The sequence below is a fragment of the Pseudopodoces humilis genome, chromosome 8 (assembly GCF_049639895.1).
Source record: "Pseudopodoces humilis isolate 2021_Gansu_Grassland_sample_001 chromosome 8, ASM4963989v1, whole genome shotgun sequence".
Classification (NCBI taxonomy): Eukaryota; Metazoa; Chordata; class Aves; order Passeriformes; family Paridae; genus Pseudopodoces; species Pseudopodoces humilis.
In genome coordinates, this window is record NC_142207.1 from 29,560,463 (window position 1) to 29,588,029 (window position 27,567).

A 27,567-nucleotide genomic window follows, 5' to 3' on the forward strand; every position below is an offset into this window, starting at 1 on the left:
GTAAGGTGGGGAGCTTCCATCCATGCAAGTGGGACAAAAGACTTCTAGCTCTGGGGGGGTTTGGGAATGTGTGGTCTTCTGGGTTTTTTTGTTTTGTTGTTCATTGTGTTTGTTGGAGTTTTCTTCCTGAGTTTGTTTTTTTGTTGTTGTTGTGGGGTTTTTTTATTCTCAAGAAGTCAAAAGTTGTAAGAAAATGTAGCTCCACATTTTAATTGCTAGGTACAGAGTTTAAATGTGACTTCTGCTTCCACTTGGCTGTCTGACTAAGCAGTTCAGAATCCCTAAGGGCAACTGGTCCTTGCTCCAAGGACTCTTCTCTGAAACAATATAAATCAATTATTTCTACATTTTTGGAAATTACTGTACGCATTATCAGATGCCCAAAGGACTTCACTCCAGGTTTGTATTTGATTCACATAGAACTGTAAAGGTTCCATACATGTCTGCAGAATTTTCTTTTCTGGTTTTTTTTTTGTTGCTACAGTGCAAATCATAAGGGTCTTCAGTTTGCTTTTTTTTGTCATGAGAAAAAAAGTGGGTTTTGAGACTGTATTTAATCTGAGTCAGCACTAATTGTGTTGTCTGAATCAATACAGTCTGGAGAGCGTTGTGAGAAAGACAAGGACACCCTGTTTAATGAAACAGGAGCTGCTCCCCTGGCTTTGTAAGTCTGGCTAAGATGCCATTATGGAGAGGCAAATATTTAGGCTCAGAGTGTGAATACTCACAAGCTGGTACCTGCAGAAGAGAGTGTGCTCAGCTTCTCTTCTGAGAGATTTATTCCTCCGATGTTATCTCCTCCACAAAGCAAAGTGCATCAGATAGAGAGCAGCATGGAATTGGGAAAAGATGAGTGAGCAGTCTGCAGCTTGGTAAGCCCAAGATGATGTCCTCCCTGCCTTCCTTTTCACTTTAGGCCTGGCTTGTTAAAACCTTTGTGAATTAAGACAATGAGGAACCTGCTTCTGTGGCTAATGAAAGTAAAGAAACTGTGAAAGTGGAGGTCTGGTGGCCAGTGGGAAAATACTTGTCACCCACAATTTTTGTGGAAGGGGAAGAAGTGACACAGAAGGAGAAGGACTGCGGGTTGGAACTAGATGATATTTCACGTTCCTTCTAACCCAGGCCTTTCTATGATTCTATAAATTGTGTATCAGCAAGAAATCTTCCTTCTTTATAGTAAGAAATGTTTGTGCTCCATGGGCTGTAAGAATATATCCCAGCTGACTTCTAAAGCACTTCTCCAGCAGAATATTTTCCTGTAATTATCTTCCTTATATAATAACTGTAGACTACTTAATTCAATTTGCAATTAAAAAAATGATTTTTTTTTTTTTAAAAAAAACACTTCAGCTAGTTTTTTTAAGGCTTTGTTCTTCCTTTGGCTTTAATTTCATCATACTTCTTTTCTAATTAAAATCCAGTTTATTTCCCCCAAGTTGTTAGAAACAAAAGATCACTTCTCTTATTCACTAAACTAAATTGTATTTCAAAAACAGAACACCCTGACTTTTTTGTCTAATAGGATTTATTGTACTATTTTGTATAATCATTGTAACTAGGAATTGTGTACCACTATTTAAACAGTTTCCAGTCAGAAAAACTGAAAATCTTATGGTTCTTAGCCATTAGGAGTGGATCCTACTTTGAGCCACTCTCTTTACTTAGACATAGAAAGTCCTTCACACTGCCTTCTTGTTTTTCCAGTTACACACAAGCAACTTATTGAGTAACTTGGTTAAACACATTACAGGGACTATACCAACCTCTTACCTGATGTGGGATGCCCAGCCATCCCTCTCCATGCAGACATGCACAGCACATGTGTGTTTTGGTTTTGTTTAAAACAAAAAAAAAAATCACAATTTTCTCACTTTCTTTCTCCCCATGAAACTTCGAATGCAAGCTGTGTGTATATTACAGATTTTGTATATTACAGATTTGTGAGCTCACTGTTCTCCAGGGTTTCCACAGCTGAGATGGGAGTCTAGGCACCCTGTTACTACTAAAAAAAGACACTTATTCATGCAGGTCAAACTGATTTGAAGTGTCCAGTTCTTATTTCCAAGGTATTATTTCTGAAGGGATAGTTTGGGTTATTTTTGTGTGCTGTGTTAATTTCACATGGAATCTCTATTGTCTAGAAAACTTTGGGGTGTGTTGCTGCAAGGCTAATTGTCACTCTTGAGACAGGTTCCCCAAAACACTCAATGTGCAGGTGACATCCTCCTTCTGAGGATCTAATACTGTATCCTTGCAAATTACATCTTTAGAATGCTGGACAGTTTTGAGATTCTCACTTCTGCCAAGGAATGGACTTTAGAAAAGTTGCTTGGGTGCAAAAAAGTCAAAATTTCTGATGTCTAAGTAACCAAGGAGAAGGCCTGCAAAAGTTGTCCTTGCTTCAACTCTCCATATCTCAACATAACCCTAAGAATAAAAAGAGTTTCTCATTCATTTAATTTGTATAGATTTAGAGGGTGAAATGTATCAATAAGCCATGTTTCAAAGTCATGCTCTTACTGTCTTGATTTTGGCTAAAAGCAAGAAGCGACCTAATTAAATTTGGAACTTTTTTAATAAAGTGGGTGTATATGAGAGTGGTGACCACAATTCCTTTGGTTCTTGAAGAACATTCACCAGAATGAAATGATAAAGAAAAAAATGAGACATCTCACAGATGAGCAACATGGGAAAAACAAAAAAAAAAGAACCAACAAAATAAATAAACCCAACATGGAAGAACACTAGGGAAAAAAATGTAAAGTTTTAAAAAGCCAAATATGTATCACCTAGAGAGTGACAATTTTGGTTAAAATTCAAGAAAGCACTTAAACATTTACTTAAGTGTTTCTCTGAATAAGAATGCTTTCCTGAGCAGAAAATGAAAGGAGCTGGCAGCAGTCCATGTACCTACCATCCTGTCCCTGATGTGGGGAGATCATCACTTGGGGAGATATAAATATTAAAAAGATGCATTTCATCAGAGCAGAATATGATTTTTGCTATTTCAAGTGAAATATTTCTTGGGACTTGCTAAGCTAACAAAATATAACAGTAGTAAACATTTTCTTGGGAATGGTTCCTACCTAGCAGGGAAATCAATTCATTGACCCCAGAGATTTTCTTGTGTTGTTTGCTCCATTGGCACACTTAAAATTGGGAAAGCCAAGTCGCCTTTGCAGTCTTAACTTCCCATTAATGATCTTTGGAGGCTGTTGGGTGAAAGCCCTCCCTCTTCCATTCCACTTTCCTATTACCCTTAATATATTATTATCCAATTTAGCTTCCCTGCCAAGGGAATCTTTTGCTCTCTGATCTCTGCTGTAAGAGGAATGAAAAAGCACAAGTAAGCTGACTAAGTCTAAAGGAGCAAACTACACCAGGTTCATGCATAATGTAGCCATCATATCTTCTGTTCTTTTAATATTAGTGAGTTCATATGATATTCAGTTCTCACACTCAGAAGAGATAGAGACTTATCTATTCCTTACTTATGAATATTATTTCTACCTTAATGAATTCTCTTTGCATCAACAGATAAAAATCCAGGAGACAGAGAATTCCTCCTCTCGAGCCCTTTTGATTATAAAACATTTTTTGTAACTTCCCATAAATTATGAGTGTTTAGTTTTCTTAGAAAATACATTTTAACATAGCTCTCATATACCATATTATAACACTGTAATACTTCGGCTTCTGGATGCAAATGTAAACTAAGTAACATTCTAGATGAACAATTAAAAAAGACAACTGGAAATAAATTTAATTACAAAGCCAATCCACTTCAGTGGCATAAAAAATTGATCTTATGTAACTTTAAAATGTATGTCTACTGCCCTAAGTCCCAAAGCAGTAGAGTATTGGTAAGTATGAAGTGGGCTTATTTCAGCCATGAGGGAACAGCTCAAACTTCCTAGAGCACTTACTGATATAAATAATATGAAATGTTTGCTGAGATGCCATTGTAAGTGTTTCCTTCAGATAAACGCATTATAAACAATTAATAGTGGAGAATCTGCAGGAAGATTCACTCTGCTGCTTTAAAAGGGAAGAGGCTACAAAGGAAGGGTAGTGAGCAGCCTTTTACATATACTTATATATATGTTTGTGTGTGTGTGTGTATAAATATATATCTAACTAACCAAAAACACCCAACTGAGAGCAACAAGGGGAAAAACGCTTCTGTTCCTCACTCCTGTTAAAGTCCATGCTCAGAAGAACACAGCTACTCTTTGTTTGCCATTGCCAAGCTGCATGCTACCAGACTGGGATTTTGTTTTAATCAGCATCGTTTAAAAGGAAACAAATCACCATGTACGAGCTAATTCGGTTTGATGAGAAACCCAGGATGACAGAAGGGGAAGGAAGTGTTACAGAAGAACTTACTTCTGAGTGACAATTAAGTTTAGTGCTCAGATTAGCAAAAAGCAGCCTAGTCATCATCTGCTACGCTGCAGAGTGAGAAGGCTGAAAACATTAAACAGCAATTTGCTTTTATGGAAAAATCAGCTGGAAGTGGCTGCAGCCTTGTTTTTAAATATCCAAACGGAATTGTAAAGATAATAAGGCGGTGTGCAAAGACTGGAAAAAATATGGAGGTTCCTTGTTCAGGCACTGGTGGGTTGGTGTGAGGGAGGAAGAACCTACAAAACAAAATTTTAAAAAGATGATATTTAATGCATAACTCTTGGCCAGTAACTCTTTGTTCAGAAAAGTGTGAATTAGTGCTTTTTATTCCATCCAGCTTTGCTAGAAATCCCTAATTTGATGTATTGAAATTGACACAGAAATTATGAGGAAGCTTAGGATGGGGCGAAATCCTCCCACATGCTACAATATGCTTCAGGCTCAGCAGCGACTCTCTTGGGAGCCAGAAAAAAAGTCTTCAGAGCGCTTGTGTGTGTGAGAGGATTTGTTCCAAAGGGGGGATTCTTTGCTTTTGTAGGGAGCTGGCATTGGGAAGCGGAGCAGCCAGCTTCCCCACCGTGCCAGATAGCGCTTCGCAGCCCGCGGAGACACGAGTGGGAGCTGTGCAGCGCAGCTGCACCGCCAGGAAAGAGCCAGAGAATGCCTCTTTCCACGTCCTGGGGATTGTCACTCTGAAAACTCCCTGGGAGATCGATCACAGGCACGTGGTCCTTGAAGGCTTCTGAGAACGGGTCAGACAAATGTGCCGCAGAGGGCCCTTTGGAGATGGGATGGGATTAGATGACCTCTCAAATTTCTTTTTCACCCTATTTTCTGCAGCTCTGCAATCTATCTTTTGAGGAATCGCTGGTGCCAATTTCAGATCCTAAATAGCCTAGGATGAATGAATCTTCTTGATGAAATGTTATTCCTCAATCCTGCTCCATATCTTCCAGCTTGGCAGGCAAAGCACAGGGACCAGAGAGAGCAGCTGGTGAAGACAGCTCTGGTGTGGGTGCAACCGCTTTAGGGGAGGTGATACAGGGCAAAAGAATGGATTTGGTCTGAACCACTACAAAGTGAGGGGATTAACTGTTCCCTGCTCACTAGCTGCAGTGCACTTTCTGAGCACACAGAGAGGATTGGGAGATGGATGAAAGGTGGACAATTTTTGGGAGGCTCCTTTCTCACATCCACTCGGCACAACAGCTATCTTGATCAGAGGAAAATGATCAGTCACCTGTGATATCACACAATCCCATTATAATGGCAGTAATACAGCAATTCTATGAACTTTCCCTCTCATCTCTCTTGGCAGACCACAAAATATTCTCAAAGGAAAGGCTTGCTGGCAGCGAGGGTTTAGGCCTGGGATGGCATAAAGGCTCATGCACATTTGGACCACATTGCTCATGCACTGTCTCTCCCCAGCTGGTAGGGAAGCCCAGGGTCCCAGCAGGGCCCAGGTGCAGGGATAAGAGCTGGATAAGCGGGCCAGACGTACTTAGGGGGAGTGCTGGTTCATGGTATGTGAAAAGGGAGAGAATTGAGCTCTGCAACCACATTCCCAAGGAAAGGTGATGTGTAGTCATGTAGGCTGAAAGTCCAGCAAGGAGTGGAGGCACCAGTAGTCAGAAGCAGCAGAAAAAAATATCCAAGAAGTATGACTGTGATGTAGCCAAACTCAGTCTGAGAAATGGGACTTCTGTAAGAGGAGTGAAAGCTGCCCAGAGATTTGCCAGTTACGTGTCTGTGACAAGCTGCTTGTTGTGAATTCAGATGCCTTTGTAGCCAGCATCTGGCTCCCACTGAGCATGTATTTTCAAGCATTAAAAAAACAGAAATAATTTCCTGTTGTGTCAATAATGCTTTCTGAATATTACTCAGTTCTAAATTGGGTGAGGTAGAGTTCTTACCAGCTATCCTGAGGCATCAGCCAAGGCACTCAATTTGGGTTCATCTCACTGAGTAATGTCATTAGTGCTTTCTTTTCCTTTTGGCTCCCCAGCATGTCCCAAAAGATAGGATGTGCTATTTGCACACCCACCTTATGCATCTGAATCAGATATAAAAATCATGTGTCTTATTTCTCACTGCAGCAAACAGCAAGACAGCACCCATTCCAGCAGAATTCAGAAAAGGGGCCTGGATGTGACAGGCTCCCCAGGGTCACTGCCCCATCCCCTGCTGAAATCACTGGCCAACAGGTGGAGTGAATTGATGAATAGGGTTTAGGGATAACTGTGGCCCTCTGGTTGGCAAACAAAAACTGCTGCTTAGGATGGAAGATGGTTTAGAGAAGCAGCAATTTGAGAACTTGCCTAGAGAAGAGCAGGAACAGCTCAAGTTAATGGGTATAAATAAAAGCCTTTAAAGTACAGTGTGCATGCCTTTGTTTGGGGCAAAGTACTCTTAGGTTAATGTAGTTTGAAGGCTGCCTTACTCCCAGATGAGAAGCCTGTACATGGTGGTTTAACAGGCTTCGATATATGCTCATTAACTTTACACTCTTAGCTGGCTCTTCATAAATTTCTGATGTATTGACTCTTTTGGGAGTTCTCTTGGGTTTATTTTAGCTCTTTTTTGTAGTTTTACCAGAAAACAACAGTCTCAGTGATTTCTAAGGGAAAAAAATAACCCTCAACCCCATTCAAAAAACAAAAACCCAAGAAACCCCAAAAACCCAACCAGCTCAAAATAGAAAAATATTTCAAAAGGCAGAAAAGGTAGCAATGGTAACAGAGACAGTTGTTCACTGGGGACACAGTGTACCTGTCACAGGAAATGCTGAATGCACCAAAACAGCGAGGCAGGGTCAGTTCCTAGAATGTGATTTGTATGGAAATACGTTGTGTAGTTTAAAGGTCCAGTTTTGACAATCTTTATTATTACTTTATGGGCTCTCAAATAAAATGTTGAACTAAGTATTGCGCTAGTAATACTTATGAAATGGTATTACAGAATGTGATAAAAGTTTATAGGAAAGTCATTACTGTAACCATAAAGCACCGTCTCATCCCAAACAGCAGCAGTGGGGGAGCAATGTGTCTGCATCGGGTGAGTCAAGTGAGCCCAGGGGGCTGATGCCAGCAGGGGCACAGCCGTGCGGGCCACCTGAAAGCTTGGCTCGGGGGGAAATAAAGCCCTGGCTTTATCGGGACCCATCAGGCAACCTCTCCTCCTTGCCGTGTCCCTGAGGCTGGCACAACTGGAGCTGCAGAGTGATGGGGATGCAGCGCCTGCCCTGAAGCCGGTGTCGGTAATTATTAACTGCTAATGGCGAGAAAAACCATTATGGTACACAATAGGCTTTCCTTTCACACCACTAATTGTGTGATGAACTTACTTTGGCAGTAAATTGTCACATCTGCTGGGGAGAGAGATTGCACTTAGGGAAATACAATGGATACAGTTGCCATTCCTTTATCTCTGCATGATTGAAGCATTAAAAAAAAAAAAAGAAAAAAAGACTTGGCACATAGAACATATTATTTGTTAGACAAGGCTTTTGGGGGAGGTAATAATTTTCTTAGGGAATTGAAATAGTAGGAAAACAGGTGAGCTTTCACAAGACTTCCACAATTTGTTCTTTCTGCTCTGAATGCACTTTTGGGAGAAGCAGCACCAAAGGCCCCGGTGGAGGCACATTTTTGGTGTCCGTGCTTGCTGGAGGTTCCCTCTGCCCATGAGCTTCCTTTTGCTCCTGCTTCAGTGGCTTGATCCCCCCTTTCCCTGTTCCCTCAGAGACAAGGCAGCTGTGTGGATCTGGAAATAAATGGTCTGGCAGAGCTGAGAGTGGTGTAGGTAGGGGATGGTCACCTCTTCCGCTGGCCACGGTGGGTGGGTGGGCTCACTGTCACCAGGGTCATGGAAGTGATCCTGAGCAAATGCTACTTGGGCAGCTAAATCAACAAATAGTCTCAGTGTTGGGGATAAAAAATGGGTAACAGGGAATAGAGAAATTAATAGTGGTTTGGTTTTTTTTTCCCCCAGGGAGAGATGAAATTTTGGGACACTGAGGGACCTTAGAGGCTGGGGGGAAAAATGTGTCCCCAAGGCAGTATCGCTGTGGACTCTGTGACTCTCAGTTCCTATTTCTAGCCTCTAGTTAGTAATTATTAAACAACTGCTGGCTTTTTATCTGCTCTATCCTGAAATGTTCTAGAATTTAACACTTCTAGTCCTTTCATTAGTGAAACAATATTAGGAAAGAGAGCAATTCTCATTGAGTGCATCATTGCAATACGATTTCTATTGGTTTTCAGTCTTAAGTCTGTCACTAGTCCTCAGGTCTTTTAAATATTAGTTTTCATTATTATCTACTTCTGCACACTAGTTCTAAATGTCAGTGTCCTAGCTGATGTTCTGTGATTTTTCTGGGGCTCCAGAAAATGTTCTGTTTTTCTTCACTTCTAGAGGCTGTTCTGTACTTATTCATTATTTATATTGCAAGATGGATGACACTTCAGTGGACCAAAATCTGTTAGAAGGCAGCAGAAAAATTGTGTTCCATGAGCACTTTAATGCAATAGAACAAAAAGGGAAGGCAAGAGGGAGAAAAATTTGCAGAGATGTATTCAGTTATTATTTCATTTTTCTACAGTAATCTCTACACAGTAATTGGATAGTTATATCTTTATTTAGCTAAGTAAAAAGAAGATAATGTTATAATAGCACTTGTTGCATTTTTGGAGATTCAGTTCTGATCTGTATTGCCATTTTCAAACCAGGCCTTATAATTCTTAAGCCACCAGGATTTGAAATGGAGATTTTGATCAAGAGATGGGCTACAGTATTTTCAAAACATTGTTCCTAATAGTCCTGAAGAGTATTTCTAAACCTACCAGTGCTGCAGCAGTATTTTCAGGAGTGCCTACAGTTAAATGCATGTCTCTGTTCCTCAGAGGAATTTGCTTTTCCTGATGCTTAGTGTGATGCTCTGTATAATACGTGCAGGCAGATTGTCAAAAAATCACAGCCATCTTTAGGGTGCCTTAGCAAAAATCTAAAATTGCTTGAGAGGAATGACAAATCTTTTATTTAAATGTCCTCTAGCAAGAGTCCTACACTCAGGCATATGTCTGTGTCGTGTCTGTCCCTCCTCTCAATGCCAGCTGCCTTTTTCTATGTCAGGTCCGTAAGGCTGGGCTCACGTTGCCCAGAGCCATATTTACACAATGCTCCTGTCAGTTTGATTGAGACAAATGCAGAAAGTGACAGATGGGTTAATGGTCCTACCACGGTGTCATCACATCACTTCAGGAAGTGGCATCAACATGCAATCATGGTGTGATGTGCTATTACACTTCATTTGTCTTTAGAACGATTCTGGAGTCAACAGCAAATCAGAAGTGTCCCTTGCTTCACAATCAGCCATAAAACTACACATCCTGCTCCTCTAAGCTGCTGTTGTTGTGCCATGCCTTAGTTCCTGCAACTCATTCCTGAGCTTTAACACTGTCTTTTGACATGGACAAAGGTCAGAGCTTCATTTTTTCAGGAAATTTTGTTTTTATTTCAGTTCAGGAGAAAAAACCCAAAACCCACAACAACAACAGAAATCCATCCTAAGTTCCAAACCAATTTTGTGCAAGAACCAGAAGAACCATTGTGATTACCACGGCAGGTGTGAAGTGGAATTAATGTTTCTGTAATTTTTTCGTGCTTCCAGTATTGATAGGTGCAGTGACCATTTAAAGTTAGTCCTGTGAAGAGCAGCTGGGGGTGTTTAGAGAGAAAGAGACTCAGGGAGGAACTTATTGCTCTCTGAAAGGAGGTTGTAGCCAGGTGGGGGTCAGCCTCTTCTCCCAGGGAACTAGTGATAGGAAGAGAGGAAAGCCTTCAGTTGTGCAAGGGGAGATTCAGGCTGGACATCAGGAAAAATTTCCTCTTGGAAAGCATTTTTGAGCCTTGAAATGGGCTTCTCAAGTTGGTGTTGGACACATCCTCCCTGGAGGAGTTCAGTAAACAACTGGATGCAGCACTCAGTGGTCTGGTCTGGTTAACAAGGTGGTGTTGGGTCACAGGTTGGACTCAGTGACCCAAATGATTGTGATTCTGCTCTTCCCTCTCTGCTGTTTGCAGTAGTTCCCCCTCACCCTGCCAGGCTCTGCAGTGTGCCTCAAGTCCACTTTGGAGCTGCACTGAGAAAGTTCAGATTCCTTGTGCTGCCTGCAGTAGGAGAGTTTCTACTCATTGCCAGCTCCCAGCTTGTGTCCAGTACCCTCAGTGATGACACAGAAAGTTTTGTAGCTCAGTTTTTCATCTATGCCTGTGCTTGCACCACTTCCCTCTCATCAAAGCACTCCAGAATAGGATGCTCTGGTGTTACATAACTTCTGTGAATAGCGAGGTATTTCTGCAAAAATCCATTGTGAAATGAATAGTGTTGCATTGTATAGGACACATAATATGACATTCTCTGGAGGAAATAATTGTTTGCTCAATAATGTCTATCACATCCAGCTCCTCAGTTTATGGTACATTCCTGTAAGGGAACAAGGATGTTTCTTGGTAAAATAATTGTGGTTTAGCTTAGAATATCCTCTTTCTAACCTCTTATCCTCTTGTTTTCTAACAAGAAACGTACATAAACTGTGGGAAAGCAGTCTCATCATTGTCACAAGAGAAGTAGACCTTTTCCACTTAATTTATTTTGAGAAAATACATTTCCTGCTTATTTTCAAGATTGTTATTTTAAGATATATCCACATAAATTAGATTTCTCCCTGTCTAAATCACAGATACAACTTAGTATTGGGAGACCATAAATTACATGAGTTATTTTTGTGGAAGAAAATCCCTGACACTCCATTCTTTAAAAGTTGTGGGGTTTTTTTAATTCTTCAGGTATTCTGTGGATTGACTTGCAATCAAAAATTTGCTTTTGTTTTATGGGACCAGATTTAACCTTATTTTTTATTTCTAACAACAGGTGTCAGCAAAATGGCAAGATTTAAATGGCATCCAGTAATAGTTTTGTGGTGCCCCCACAAGTTTGGTTATCTGGTCTCATTTAAAAAGAAAAAAATCCTCAGAATATTAGAAGGTGTTCAATAAAAGGCTTCTTAGTTGTGGCCTCTTTGTTAATAGCCTCGAACTTTTGATTAGCACTAGCTTTGATCACTGACTCTGTGTAATCACCTCCTATTTATGGGCCAGGTCAGCCAATAAATAAAAGTAAATTGGAGCTGGACTGTGGCCTTCTATCAAAAGGCACAGTTGTGTTTAGACCTGCAAGGCTAAGGTGCACTACACGTCATCAAAAGAAGCTGTCAGCAGGAGAAGGGTGGTTACTGTCCAGGTGCACCTCAGAACTTCCCAGGCTTAACACTCCTTTAAAGAGGATTCTTGGGATCTTACCCAAGGGAGACAAGAGCAGCTGTGCTGGAGGCTCGTAGAAAAGGACTTGTAAAACTTTGTTCACTCTTAGCAATGTGTAAAGTGTTAAATACTTCTGCAGAACAAATGTCGTGCTTGTTTTCTCAGCCTAAGTAAGAGAAGTGTATAAACATGAGACAAGAAAATGTCTGTGTCTTTGCATATTGGTTTTTTTTTTTTCAGAAACTGTGAAGTCTCTATTAAGCAACACCTATTTCCAAGTTAAAACCAGTCCTTAGAGAAACTTTGACACATACTCATGTATGCAACATCTTCTGTGTAGAACTGAGTAAGGGCTGGATTTTTTCCTTTTGCCCTTCTTTTAATTCAGTTTTGTTATCCAAAATGGGTCCTAACTAAATCTGGTTGTGAGTAGTCTTACGTGCCCTTGCTTCTGCTTCTATAGGATGGATTCAGGTGAGCTTTATTCAGCTTGTGACTCTTCTTGTGTCAGAAGTGGAAAGAAGGTCAAATCAGATATAAAAATATTTCCCCCCCCAGTAAAGTAAAGGCAGTCTAGCAGGATCTGCTTGGAGCTTTCCTTTGGCAGGGTCAGATAGACACCTCAAGAGTCTGACAGATGATCTCTGATTAACTGAGACAAAAAAAATAAAAATCAATATTTATGTTAAGTAAACAGTGGTTGGCAAGTAGATGGGAAAATATCCAAAGTTTAAAGTAATTGGCCCATATGTAACACACAAGTGGGGAAAAAAAAACAAAGTGCAAAAACTTTTTCAAGATCTCAAAATATGAGCATGGAATTGCTCGCTGCAGGTCATACTCAGATACTCTTTCTGCTTATCTTTCTCACATTTCCTGATGAACCACCATAATGCTGTTTTAAATTTGTCAAATTCAAACCATGTGAGGCAAAGGAGCCCTTACTCTGCACAGAGCTGAGCTTCACATTAATACAGTGCCTGTCATACAACAAAACCTCTTTGAAATACTTTACATGAGATCAGCTCAAGTACCTTCAACAAAAAAATATACCTTTCCAATGCTCCTCTCTCCTTAAGAATTTTCACAAAGGCTAGTCTAGTCCACATACTTACATATATTTTATGTGTATTTTACATGCACTTTTTTGATCTGTATACTCTTATCCAGAACTGACCTTCAGTTATGACCCCTGACTTATAAAGATTTGTTCTGTTAAAGTACTAGTTGTATGTTTTACCATTAGGAAGATTATTCATTGCTACTTGTTAACTGTAAGAAGAGATAAAGTAGGTTTTTATACATTTGTCTTGAACATCCCTAGCACTGGGGTCAGGAGCTCCAAGGAAGAATGAAGTAAGGTTAAAAAGAGCAAAATTTTTACTGCAGATGTTTTGGTTAATGTATATAAGAACAAATGCTGGAGAAAGCTAAAGAATAGCATTGCTGGAAGACTCAGCTCCCTTCTGATTATTGTGGACACATGCCCTGAACAGAAGTATAACAAACTATTTAAAATCAAACAATTCAGAATCAGAGGTGGAAAACGGTTGTTGCTGAAGCTTCACTGGATGTGACTTTTGGCTAAGAGCACTCAAAGTGTGCACACCACCAGATCTGAAAATAAATGATGGACAGAAAATTGGCAGGATGCTCCCTGAGGTCTAACTGGTGTAATGCCATGCAGTTTGTAACTGCATGGACATTTGTCACTGCAATCCTGCATGAAGGACACACACTATGCAAACCCTTGTTAATGTGTAACATTGCTTTTCAGTTCTGATGGTGAGAGCTGAGTCTGGTGTTTTCCCTTCTCTTCCCTGAATTCGTTGTGGGAAGCTATCTGATACTTTATGAATTGCACAGTAGGGTCTGCTGTGAGATATTCAAGTACCTGATTACAGCACATGCCTGTACTTGACAGCTTCATTGACAAATTTGTTAAAACTCTTTTCTCTTTGTGCCCCCTCCAGGGTATTATGAACTGCATGTGCCATGGGAGGTCACCCGGGAAGGCCTGTGCGCTCGAGAAGAGCACCTCATTTGCCATCTTATTCATACCTCTCAAGATTTTTAAGATGAATTATTTATCAAAGAAGCTTCTGTCAGAAGTTTGGACAGCACATGTCTTCTTTAATTATTCCTGACTTTTTTCCTCCACTGAAGCACATGGTGAGTTTCTTGAGGAGAGAGTAAAGGTACTTTGTCTTCAGGATATCACAGAACAGACTGAAGAAAAATCTCTCTCTATTTGCTTGTGTGCCAGCAGTGACTAAAGACTACAATGTCCTGATATCTGTGCCACAGATCCCTGCTCAGATATTCAGCTCCCTACACGTGGGAGACTCCAGCCAGCACCAGCGGGAGCTGAAATGTGCTGGACTGACAGTTCTGGATGCTGAAGGTCTTTTTGTCACATAATCTGCATTTTAATGTACTAGACAAGACACCATCCAGTATCATCACGGTCTTGGTAACAAGGGGGGACGTGTTGAGAGCACATGAGAATTAATTACTCCAGCACTGAGATCAGGCAAGTGTGAGAGGGGAGAGTTCTAGTGGGAAGGCTTCACGTGCACCTCTATCTGTGGACTGAACTGGCATCTTCAGCCTAAGTTTTTCCTGTTCTTTTAATTTTCCAGAGAAGACTTCAGTGATGCTCCAGGTACCTCTCAGCAGGGGAGTCAGTCAGCCCACATTTACTGCATGCAGAAAGACCAGAACACAATAAATTATTTTCAATCAAATTTTTATATTGTTTATAAATACTGCTGTGAACATTTGCATAGGAACTATCTTGTTTGAAGAGACATTTCTTAGGACCTTAACATGTGTAAAACTCAAACACACCTCTGAAGAAGCCCTGGCATCCAAAGGCTCCCACAAACATCCTAAAACACTTTTGTGAGACCAACACCATGGAACATGCTCTTCTAACAGATAAGGATTGCAACCCCTGCGTAGGGAAAGCTATTTCAGAAGTTCTTGTTTCCCAAAGCACCTGCTAATGCCTGCCACTGAGCAAGGCTGGTGATGTGGCCAAGTTGGATTCCTGCTCTGGTCCAGCAGGAGCTGCCGTGACTCATTAGGCAGAGCACACTGATGAGAAGGTTTTCCCATTAACTCATGAGCAAATGTTCATTTCAGACAATGCTTTGTGAAAGACAATTGGTAAAATACCAAAAATTCCTGCATATGGGCTTTAATTTACCAGAGTAAACCATGCATTTTTCACTTAGGTCTAAGATGTGACTAGGTTTTCATGTAAGCTCATTGCTTTTCAGGAAATTGGAGCTATATAAACGCTTGATGCAAAAAGAAAAGCAGGCTGAGACATACATTTGGAAAGGAATGAGAATAAGGGAAGGAAAACAGAGTGAATTAAGAAAATGAAGAGTGAATTATTTCCCCCTTCTCCATTTCTGAAGTGAGCAATGAGGGTTTTGCCTCCCAAGTCCCCTTTTGGAGCTGGGTTGCCCACACAGTGTCCTCCTGCCCCAGCAGCTCTGTGCCATGGTCAGGGCTCAAAGTTAGCCTCAGGTGGGCTGGCTGGGCCCACCAAGGCAGCCAGGCTTGGTTTCTTGCCTGTGAAAGAAAAAGACATTGAGTTAGAGCAAGCTGGAGCTCCTTCTTCACCACCTGAATTCAGGTAAGAAACTTTGTTCTTTGTGCAATGAATTGGCTAAAACAAGTTACAGTGATATTCCACTTTAGGGGGGAGTGTGTGTCTCCCCGCCTGGTGTTTTAGCTGAGGTCCTGCTCTGCTCACTCGTGTTTCTTTGGAGTGTTGCACAATAAACCAAAGGGAAAAGGGGCTAGTGGGCATCTGTGTGCTGCCTATATGTTGGGCTTTTGGAGAAGATGCTGCTTGAGGTGTGAAGGGTGAGCTCTGGAGGTGCAGGAGTGACTCTGAGCCCTGTCAGAGGGGTTTGCTGGTTTGCTCCAGACTGCTCCTCAGGGCTCTTTGTGATGTGCTCTCCTGAGCATGCTGTGTGTTGTGGTCTCAGGCAGCAGGCTGGGGTTTTATCCTCCATGTGGTGCCTGTCTAGGGGGTGTTAGAGGGGCTCCTTGAGCCACAGGTGAGGATGTCTCATTTTCTGGGTGCTATGAAAAGTCTCTCCCCATACTCTCACTTTATCGTGTTTGCCGGCTTTTGGTTCACTTTGCTTCCTCAAGTGGTCATAAAAAGAAAACTAAAATTAGTTTGGGGAACAGAATTTTGGTCCTAACAAACTTCTGTCCTGGTGAATCTACCCCACCATTACCATATGAGAGATAATCTTTAGCTGCTGAGTAGGCTAGAAATCAGTTTAACTTGCAGTTGAGGGATGAGGTATTGATAAGAAGACTTTCCCAGCCATTGAAGCTTCCACCTTTTCAAGGATCTCTTTATTTGTGCTGCAGGGCAGTGGTGCTGGCTGCCCAGGGGTGAGGGGTCTCCCAGCCATCCCCTCCTTGGGATGTGAATAGCATCCCAAGTTATCCACTCCTGCTGGTGACAGGGAGCCTCAGTGCTGGGCTGTGCCTCCCTTTCCTCCTCTTGCCTTGGCACCGAGGCTGCAGCAAACCCCAATGGGTTTTTCTGTTTTCTTTGGCAAAACTTACACTTTCATTTCTAACTATGAACTGCTGTAAAGCTTAGGATTTTTTTCCCTTTCTGAGGTTTACTCTATATTTCTCCTCTCTTAACGAGTAGATTTTTTTCATTGAATTCTTCCTCCTGTTGTTTCTCTGCTTGCAGCTAAGTCCCTTTTAATCTGTAGCTCTGTTTCCATATAGGTTGCCTCTATGTCAAACCATACATGTTTTTCTCTCAACCTTCTTCAGTATTTTTCTTTGTCACCTCTCTGATAGCCTTATTTACTGCCTCCTGTTTCAGGGCACTGTCATTATTTCTTTTTTGGGATATGTTAGAGAAAATTTGGAAACTTATCAATACAGAATTGTTTGAATGTGGTTTCAAAAGTCTCCCTCTTGATCTGAGTGACTGAAAAAGGAAAGCTTCAGTTCTTTAAAGACTTTTTTTTTTTTTTCCCAAGGTACTAGTGGAAAAACTGTGGGGTCCTCTGCTTCTAGTGAAACTACATGTAATGTGAGATGGGGGGGAGAATCGACTTGAGTCATCCATTTTAATAGCAAATATATGACCTTTCTTTTTCCCAAGGGTTTTGTGCCATTTCTGCACATCTCTGTTCTGCTTTTTTATGATCTTGTGGTGTTTCATGTGCTGCTTTTTTTTCTTCATATTTTATTTCCATACATAGAGTGTCTAAATTTGTTATAAATTCCACTGCAAAAGAACTCTGTTATCTGTATCAATAGAGCTCTGCAACAAACCTTTCCTTCTAAACCATATTTACTGTACATACTCTATTTTTAAACAGCAAAATACTTATTTTGAGTGGAAAAAACAAACTAATTTTCTTAATTAACTTTTTTATGGAGGGTTTAATGCATGTTCATTATAGAAATTGCAGCTCTCTTCTGAAAAATTGACTGTAAAAAAAGTTCTTTGCGGGGTTCCATATTTATTGTGCCTTAGTGATTTTCATATAAAATGCATGCAGGTTGGGACTGAAGAGATGCTTTTGTTTTTCTACCTGGAAGCTTTGTGCATTCAACTGGGGCTCTGGCTCAGGCTGGGTTTTTTGCCTCCTCATGCATCAGCACCAGCAGGACAAATTACAGCTTCTGTTTACACCTGCCTTTTCAGTGTGCTTGTGCAGGTGCGACAAAATACAGCCTAGCAAACGTTGGTGTGCGAGGGGACTCAAATCTGGCTTGCCTGCTGTTGTGCTGGCCCTGTAAAACTAACAGGACTTGGGAAGGGGGAAAATAATTTTTCTTTTTGGCATGGCCACAGGTACGTTTACACTTGAGGAACACATCTTCTAGACAGACAAACAAATAGTTGACATCTTCACACAGTCATATCCTGGAAAACAACCGTGCTGTTAGCCAGGAAAATAAATCATTTTACATTGCTGGTTGTGTTCTTAGCAGCTTCTATAGATACCTGCATCTGGGAGGCTGTGGGACAGAGTTTTTCATTAATTCCCCAACAAAAGTTCTTTCAGTTGTTTAATTTAAAGCTGTTTACAGCCCAGGGTTGTTGGACAGCTCCTGTTTGGTGAGTATTGTGTGGATAGGCATGATCAGCACCCAGGTTCCTGCAGTGCTGCAGGGAATTGAAATCCCTTACCAAAATTCTGGTGGGTTCCAGTGTCAGATCTGGGTCATTGAGGCAAACAACTCTGAGGCACCCAGGGCAGAAGATTCACTCTCTGGAGGGCAATTCGTCCTCTAGAGTCTTTGAAGGTTTTGGTGAGTGGCCTTTTGGGACACAGTTGGCTACTTTGTGAATTAAAGTTGATCCTCAAGTGGAGATGGGTCACAATCAGTTTGTCCCAGGGTATAAATTCACAGGTATTTTTACTTACTTTTGTTAGACCAAGTAAAGCTGAGCTAGCACCGAGACCTTCAGTCACCTCACCCTAAAGCTGTTGCTTGCAGACATCTCTTCCTAAACCAGTGCATTCAGAGGCTGGAGCAGGCTCTGTAATGCTCAAGTGTCTGGAGATTTTTCTTTTGTGACATTTTGAAATCTGCTATTTGCAAAGTAAAATGGACAGAGGAGAAATCCACTTGTCGCTGTTCATTTATTAAGAAATCTTGATGGTTATGAGAGCAGTTACATCTTCCTCCCCCATCTACTCCCTTGGAAATATCCAGCAGGATGAGGGACAAATGAATTCCTTGAGTTCTTTCTAAATATGATTTGCAGGATTTTTTTTCTGATTACAGTGTATAAACAAATTAATGGAAGAGGTGATCATTCTGTTGACCAGTTCCCATGTGATTGCTGTATTTGAGATTATTGTAGAACCCCAATGTGTGGTTCACAACTATTTTGCTTTATCCCTATGACTTATTTCTCCCACATGCTTTTCACTTCATTTTCTTTTTATAATATTGGCACATGTTCATCCTACCTGAGGTTCCAACTTTATTAAACACCCTTATAGTCCATCTTGTCACAACATCACTTTCAGTGAAGAGGCTCTGCATATTGTTTTAATCAAAGAGGTTGCATTTTATTCTTTTGAACTGTAAAATTGCAAGTAGAAAGACCAGCATAAGAACCCTGAGAATTAATTAGTTGCAAATGGGCTTCTTGGCACATAAGGAAAGGCTTTCATTTTGCTGTTAATAGAAGGGAAATATGGTTAGAATTCATCAGGGAAAAAAAAAAACCTAAACTTGTATAGGTCATTTGAACTGTATTGGGCAAGAATAGCAGTTCCACACTTCTGTGGAAGATGCCTACCTAGAATTTAAAATATGTGCCCCTTAACACATGGCACATGTTAATTATTTTCTGCAGTGTCTTTTGAAGCAAATTGTCATGTGGCCCAGGGTGAATGGGTTTGCTCCTTGGTTTTGTACCCAAACAGCAGTACTGGGTGGGTATGCACTGCAAGGTTAAAGTATCTCTTTATGTCCAGGTCCTCTAGCTCTCTCAGTTGCCAGAAATAATGGCAAAAAGTAAAAACAAAAAAGGAGAGACAGAAACCAGAGGATGAGTTCTCCACATGGGGACCACCCCTGCATCCAGCAGCCTGTGAGCTGGGGCTCCATGCCAGGGCTGTTTGTTTAAGAGTAGTGACACACGTCCTTTCAGCATGCACCAGGTTTGGAAATCCCTGGACTTCATGGGCAGCACATTCCACAGAGACAGTGGATTCATTATCCTTGTTGCCCCTTTCTTTCCTTGAAACAGGGGGAAGGAAAAGACAAGCTCTTTGCCTCTGTCCTCACCCTCCAAGTTTTGCTAGGGCCCTGAGAGCTGTTTGTGTTTGGCAGGGCAAGACCTCTATCATGACTTAATGCTGCAATAAGACAATATTATCAGAAGCCTTTTGGGGCTATTAACTGAGACTGTGTGTTCTGCCATCCAGGGAGTAGATTAATTCCCAGGCAGTGGTCTTGTTTTCTTCTTTCATGGTGTGAAAATACTGTTTTGGTGGGTTAATTATCTGTGTGTAGCAAGGAACAAAGGTCAGGGATGTGTGCTGATATTCTGAATGAAAGAGAATTTTCTAAGTAATTGCTGAGAAAAGTCAGGAGTTAAGAAAACAAGCTGGACTTCAGGTTCATGAAGACCATAATTGTTCCTCTTCTGCCTTCTGAGATGCTGCTTGTGTAAAGGTCATTAAAATAAAAAGCTTGTGCTAATAAACAAAGCCTCCTTGATGCCAGGAGACATGAAAATACCATGAAGAACATCGTCTCTCCATTCCTGCTGTTCGAGCTGTAGTTGTTTGTTGTGGCTATGAGCGAGCAGATCAGGAAATTAATGAGCTGCTGCCTTGTTAAGCATGGTACAATTTAATGGAAATGTGTTCCTAATTTGTGGGACCCCGTTTTTTACTTCTTCTCTTATACTTGCTGGGGAAGTATTTGTTAACTTGCTAGTCATGCATCATAGAGGGAAAAGGAGATGTCTGACGAGGGATGCAGGTCTGATGTCTCCATGTCTGTAACGAGAATTGTTTTCCATGCTGGTATCCTGTTCTAATGTGTTTGCTACTTAGAAACAAATATGCAACATTTTATTTTGGCTCGCTTTTCACATTGTTGCACACGAGCCTGCATGTCAGAGTACATGGATTGGGGTCTTCAGAGAGTAGGCCTATTCATTACCAATTAAAATCAGAAATTACAGAGCTTTTGCTCCCGTTTAAGGTGGCATCTCTGAGAAGTGACTTCGAAAACACTGTCTTAAACAGCTCAATCTTTTGATGAAAACTTGAAGACTGAAAGCACTATGTTAATTAGTGGAGCAGCAAATCAATAAACGTATCACGACTGCTTCATCCACTGTCCAAATAAATGAGTTCAGTATTTTACATCTGCATTTCCCTTCTTTACCCTTCACCCCACCGAGATAAAGAATTTAAAATCTTTGCTGCACTTGCAGCTGTATGAAGGACAAATTAGAAACTGCTACTTTCTGTGAATATAACAGACTGATGTATTAGAGAATTTCTTTCCAAAAATTACTTTCATTGGAAGAGCCAGATAAAGTAATCTATTTTAGATCCATCTTTGCAAATAGGTTCTGTTGAAAAGGCTGACTGCTAAGACTGTTTGGCTCTCTGAATGAATCTTGCTTTTGAAAAGTGTTTAAAGATTTAAGCTTAGCCCTAGACATCAATTTCCAAAAGCTTTTGGACTTCAAACAATGAGCTTAACTAGCCTCTAGAATAACATGAAAGGTAGCAAAATGTCTAGAACATCTACTGAAAAAGCCTCTAATATCTCTAAGTGCCCAATTTATCTCTGGATTTAATGTTAAAACTGATGGAATTTTTAAATGGGGAAAAAGTTCTTCCGAAATATAATCATAAGCTGCTCTAAAACACTGTTCTGAACCGACTGGGACAGATATAGTTTCTTACATACCTATTTTGCAGTAAGATATGCTGCTTGAGGGGATGATTTACTGTTTCTGTCAAAAGGAGCTGCAGTTCCTGTTGCAAAATTGTTAGAGGCTGAGTCTAAGGGGATTAGCAGATTTTAAGTTTAAGCTTTTTAGTGTGTCATTTGGTTAATTTATGGTACCTCTTCTAGTGGCTGTGGAAATGCTCTGGTTTCTAATATGGTACCACAGATAGTTTTATTGAGAATTTTAATTGCCTTACTTTTAGCATTTTTAACTCTCTTCTAACCCCCTTCTTCCCTCATTCCTTTCCAGAAGTGAGGACTCCTGTTTGGCTCCAATTTATCTACTTTATCCTTACTACTCCTGCATTATAACACACCCAGGGGTTAGATGTGGGGATGGAAATAAGCAGGTGTGTCAGAGTGATGGCAAATGTCTTCAATAAATATTTCCAGTTCTATAAGGATAAGGAGGCCATAGAGGACTTGCCAAGATGTGGCCGCAACAAAACAGTCATCACATTTTTATGCCATTTTAATTTGCATTAAAAGGGAAAGACACAAGTTTGTCATCATTTATCACCCAAACTCTTCAGTCAAATTTGTTCTGCTGTGATAATTGTTTAATCTAAGATGGGATTTAAGTGCTTTGTCAGCCTCTGGGTATGCCTTTTGGGTTTGTTATTTCATAACCTGGCATGAGACTCTGGGGGATATCAGAATCCCGACCCACCTTCCTTTCCCTGTAGTTTCTCCAAATAACCTCTTTGGGTGCTTAGCACTTCCCATGGGGCCTTCTGGGGTTTTTGGGGTTTTTTTTCCCAATGGCTTTTTTGATGGTGTCTTTTCTGTTGTCAGCTCTGTATTGTTCACTGTAAAGAAAATTGAGCCCTTCTGGACAGGGACATTGCCTTTTACCACCCTCTTGTGCCCCCCCAGTTCTCTGGGTTATTCTTCATTTCTGGAGAGGTGGTATTTTGAGGTGTTAATTAATATTTTGCATGCTTGTCCTATGTTTCTCAGGCCCATCCTACCTCATCTCTTTCTGGGATTATAAATGATGGTGTTTTGAATCCCAGGTTTAACTTGGGAAGCTTGAGTTACAAGACCAAGCTGGCATCAAATTACCCATGTGTCTCCTTATCACAGAAGGTTCTTGGTGAAATTAATTTCCTTCTCATAGTCTCCAATTAAAATACAGTTTATCATGATGTACTTTATTGTGACTCACATGAAAAGACTTTAATGGATTATTTTTCAGCAGGTGGAAATGCTATTTGTAAGGCTTTGGGTGATTTCATGTGGCACTGCTTATACATATGGGAGGAGAAAGAAAATTCTTGATCAGTTGATGGATTATTTCTAAATTGGCTTTGTCCTTAATGTTTCAGTTGCTAATAATGATTTATGATGCTTGACCATTTTCTCCTCCTTTAGGAGCAGATCTAAAACATTGCTGTATTTGCATGTTCTGTTCCAAAAAATATTGGGTTTGGGATTTTTTCAGCACTGTTATTGTCTCCTTCTGCTCTGCACCTAGACACAATGTCATGCTATGAAGGATAACCTTGGGAGCTGCAGTGTCACTGGTGACCATGGATGTATTTGCACAACCTGAGGAAAGCTCAGTGTAATTATTAGCTATCAGGGAATTTTACTCTGGTGCTAGTAACTATTTCAGAAGTAATAACATTTCAAAGGATATGAGGGGCTGTTTTCTATTGGAATTTTTAATCTGCTAAAGCAACTATCATGTGTGCCCTTCATAAGCACCTGAATGCATGTTTGAATCCATTCTTTCAAGAAGCATGGCTAAATATCTCCTTATTTTTGAGGATATTCTCAAGTGGTACAGGTGTCAAATACCTAAGTTGTAATATTAGGAGAATCACTTTAAGTTTTGAAGTGTTTCAATGCTAGTTTGACAGATGTGCTTGATAATCCCAAATCAATTTCGGTCAGATTAGAATAATTTGACAGGTTTAGCTGTTGATGGCGGGGGTGGGACCATTTTGCTTCAGTTGTTCTGCCCAGCTATTCTAATTAATCTCCACTTAATTTAAAGAAATTACTTACTGTATCCGATAATGAGTTAATTTGTAATTCAATTAGCAGTGCCATTTGCAAGGCTTTAATGTGAGCAGAAACACCTGCTGAACCGCTCAGCCTGAGTGACACCTGGGAGGGGGCGATGGATCTCCCTGCCCTGGCGTGCCAGGGAGGGCAAGGCCTCAAACACACTAAATTTGTACTCCTTGAAGGTAGCTGTCAAGCAGTGTGGCCAGGAAGGGCTTTTTTCCTGCAATGCTCAGGGTCCTGCTGCAATTTGACAGAGCTGTAAGGTTTAGGACACGCCACTCCTCGTGGGTTGTTTTGACCCAGCTGTTGGCAAGGGAGTTCTCTCATTCTCCTGCAGTGCTAAACTATCCTATTATTTCTCCCCATTTCCCACACCCCAGGTGCTGTGGAGATTTCTGGTAGCCATTTAGCAAAGACAATAGGTCAATGTTTAATTTTTTTAAAATTTTTTAATTTTTTTTTTATGTCTCTAGTGCTGCTGAAAATGGAAGGATGCACCACAGAGTTTGTATTTTTAACAATGCTCTGAAGGTTTTGGGAGTCTGAGAAAAAATTAAATAGGTGAATTTATTGGCTGAATAGATATTTTGAGCTGTAATCTTGTCTAGACTGCCTTGCTAATATTTTTTATTTTAAACAGAAAGGAGAGGTTTGGTTTAGAGTGGTTTACAACGTGAATACTGGCAAACAGCTCCATTTTAAAACAACAAAACTCCCCCAAAAATAGCCTACTGCCAAACAACTCAACCAACTGAAAACCCCACCGAATAATCTGCAGATCAGTCACTTTCTATAACTATTTTACGTCTGATTGCTCTAATTAGTTGAAAAATGGAAACATGTACCTTAGCTTTGGGAAGCTGCAATTCAGCAAGGAAGGTGGCTATAAAGTTATCTGCTCAAAATGCTTACACAAAGCACCCAGCCCTTGTTAAAAGGAAATTTTGGGGGTGGCTATGATAATAAAATGCAGATAATGACATGAGCAGAGTAGAAAAAGCAGGTCTGCAGAAAAGTGGCACAACAGGAAGGGTGACAGAGGGTGGCATAACACTTAGTTCACTGGGAAAGGAAAGGACAGAGGAGAAAAAAAGAGATCAAGTGTCTGTATTTCCTACTAGACTGTGACTCAGGGTGGGATTTAATCCAAATGACCAGATTTAATGCTTCTAATCACTTTTTTATTCTGCGGTTCTTTTTTTCCCCTCCATGACTAGCACCATTTAAGAAAAGACTTAACAGGCCAATGTTCATCTTAATTATGCTCTTTCAGGTTTGTGCACACTCACAATGCCAAGTATTCAAGGCAAGCCAAATTTTTCCTGCCTTTGGCAGAGGGAATTAGATGCCTGCTCCTAACACTTATATCCTATGTGCTGTATGTCACAGGCCCATTGAAGTAAGAGTGGAAATGTTCAAATGAGGTTATAGCTTCTGAATATTTTAGATGTTTAGAATCACAAATAGAGGAAGGTAAAGCAGAGTTCGGCTGCCAGTTCAAGACTACTAATATGTGGATCCCTTATATTTGAGGGTTGCTGGTTCTTGGCATGGTGGGTGCACAACTGTAGTGAGTCCTAAACATGCACACCTGTGGTATCTGCATTCAGAATCACACCAGGTGCCTCTTACAAAATTATTTTTGAATGAGCATCAATGCAAAGTGACAGCCGCTGCTGTATTTGTTTGGTTTTAGAGCGTTCTAGGTACTTGGAGGTTTTTGTTGTAACGTGGTTTCTGGGAACCGAAGCTGCTGTAAGACCAGTCACTGGCTCCTGTTATTCCTTTGTCTACATGGCTGGAACACCCTTCCCCTGTGGTGTGCTTTGAGACCTCTTTATTTGTGGCATTTATGAACAGTAAACATAAAAATGATAAAATTTTTACCACTAAAATTTACATGAATTAATTAAATCACTGGGCAATGTAATTAAAATCACACAGTCCTTTTTTTTCTTTTTTTTTTCACTGACTTTTATGACTTACTGTTATTTCCATATTCCTGAAATATGGGTTCCTAAATTGGAATGCAATATTTAGAAATACATTTCTCTTGGTGTGCAACTCAAGATGACATTAGCCCCACTAATATAACGTCAGCCAAGAGCTCCTCTTGAGCAACTTAACTCTGATCCTTAAACACTCTCTAACTCATTTTGGGTTTTCTTTCCATATGGTTGTGTTAAACATATTCTTGGATTATTGCTAGTTTATCAGGTCACTGTACTGTCACCAATTTACCTACTTATTTTTTCATCCTACTGCTGAAATAATTTCTGTGCCCTCAGCTCTTTCACAAAGTGTTTCCATCTGTATGTGCCTTGTTACTGACCTGCATCAAACCTGATCCCTTCAGGATTTCACTCACTCAAATCTGCTCTGCTGATGTTGCCTATATCTGGTAGAACTGTACAACTGTTAAGTCTTTAAATTTAGAAAGGAATTGTGTAGTTCATTAATGTGTCCATTATAAAGATCTTTAATTATGTTGTGAACATCTGAGCTGAGATAATCCCATGGTAAAAGTCTAGCTTGTATCATTATTTTTGCCCTTATCAGTCAGGTCTTCGGCCTTGTGCACTTGAAAAGCAGAGGGAGGTTTTTTCCCAACACAAATCCACTTGCTATCAAATACTTTGATAATCCCATACTAACTTTGAAGCTGTTTTGACTTGTGTTTATGTCAGACAATTACTTCCACAGGATCGTGGGATAATTCAGGTTCAAAGGCACCCCTACTCCAGCCTCCTCCAAGCAGTGTTAAATGTGAGACAAGGCTGCTCGGGGCATTAACCAGGCAGACCTTGAAAACTTTCAAGTGTGGAAACTGCACAGCCTGTCTGGGTCCCCCTTTCCCTGACTTCATGGTAAAAAGACTTCTCTTATCCCTTTTACCTTCACACAATTTTTATTAATATCTGCAGAGTTTGAAGTTAAAAGAATTTTTTCTTAGTCTTTACTAAGCTGGCCTAGGTTATTACTTTAAAAATTTTAGTAAGTGATGGGACAACATATAGTTATTAAATCAATGCAAATCTGAATAGGAAGGGTTTTGTGCAAACTTTCTGCTTTGACACAGAAGATAGTTTTGTTGGAAAAACGTTTTCCATTCTAAATTAAAGAACTGTGTTTTCCAGACAAATCAAATCTTTTAATTTATTGTTCTGTAACAAGATAATATTCTGTATCTTCAGAGCAGACATCTGAGTGGCTGAAGGTTGCTGCTGCTGATGGCAGATGTCACTGTGCAGTGAGTGGATGCTCCAAGTCGAGTTATCACAAAAAGCATGCTGGGTTAGACAGAATCAGTTTGTGCTTCAGTTGGCAGAAAAGCTGGGCTGTCCCTGGGGAGCCTGATCCAAGGCAGAAGGAAAGCTTTTCCAGAGCTGAGCTGTTCCTGTAGAGGAGATGACATCTGCTTGCATTGTTTTATACCTGTTCTGAGAGTCTCTGTCGAATAGTCGTCTGTGTTAGCATCCGAGGCTGCCAAGCCAACGCACCTCACAAGCACTGCAATTTCCCTGTAATCCCTCCCCTGTGAATTGAGGCACACTCAGAGTGAATTACTGGGAAGAAGGATGGGAACTGTGTTGTTCTAGGGGAAGCACTTTAGGAGCAGATACCGAGAGTGGGGAATGATTCCTGCACTGATCATAACACAGTGTTCTAAAGTGCTGTCCCTGTGTCTCCCAGGGCAGATCTAAGGGAGTGCTTAGGTTTATTAAATGTCATTTATCCCTCAGCTCTTTTAGTTCTTTCAATCTCCTCTTCCTTCTAGTGCTGAGGAAAACACAAGTCCACACTGGACAGTACTTGGTAGGTTGTTTACTCAGCAGAAGCCCAGCAACCTCACTAAGAGACGGGGAGCCAAATTCCAAACAGTAGAACTGTTCATAATGATGGACTTCAAACTATTCAAGCTTCAAATTGCAATTACTATTTATAGCAACTTTAAAATACCAGTGTTCACATTTAAAACACCAGCCCAGCTGTAGGGTAGACGTGAGGTATTTCGGTGTGGGCCTTTGTTAGAAGATATGAAGTTGTAAGGATGGCTGAAATGGATCCCTAGGTTTGCTAGCTTGAACACTTCAAAAGCCTTAGTGTAAAGCCCAAAGTCTTTAAAGTTTTAAAACATGTGATTCCCAGTGCTGCTGCTGCACTAATTCTGGTGAAGTGTCCATCCAACTTGTGTCTTATTTTAAACTGTGGGCATTGGAGGAAAGAGCATTAAAAAAGGTGTGAAGCAGAGGATGATATTTTTCCTAGTACACCTCCAATTTAAAGACTCCCTGGGGCAGTATGCAGTAG

General features: G+C 40.6%; 1 long non-coding RNA gene across 1 annotated transcript in view; it reads left to right on the forward strand.

The window, feature by feature from the left end:
* Positions 1-14,480, forward strand: part of LOC148183877 (uncharacterized) — a 145,579-nt gene extending 131,099 nt beyond the window's left edge. Inside the window, exon 2 of the long non-coding RNA XR_015773163.1 lies at positions 13,707-14,480. This is a non-coding gene — a long non-coding RNA (uncharacterized LOC148183877). The remainder of the gene's footprint in view (positions 1-13,706) is intronic.
* Positions 14,481-27,567: the final 13,087 nt, after the last annotated feature.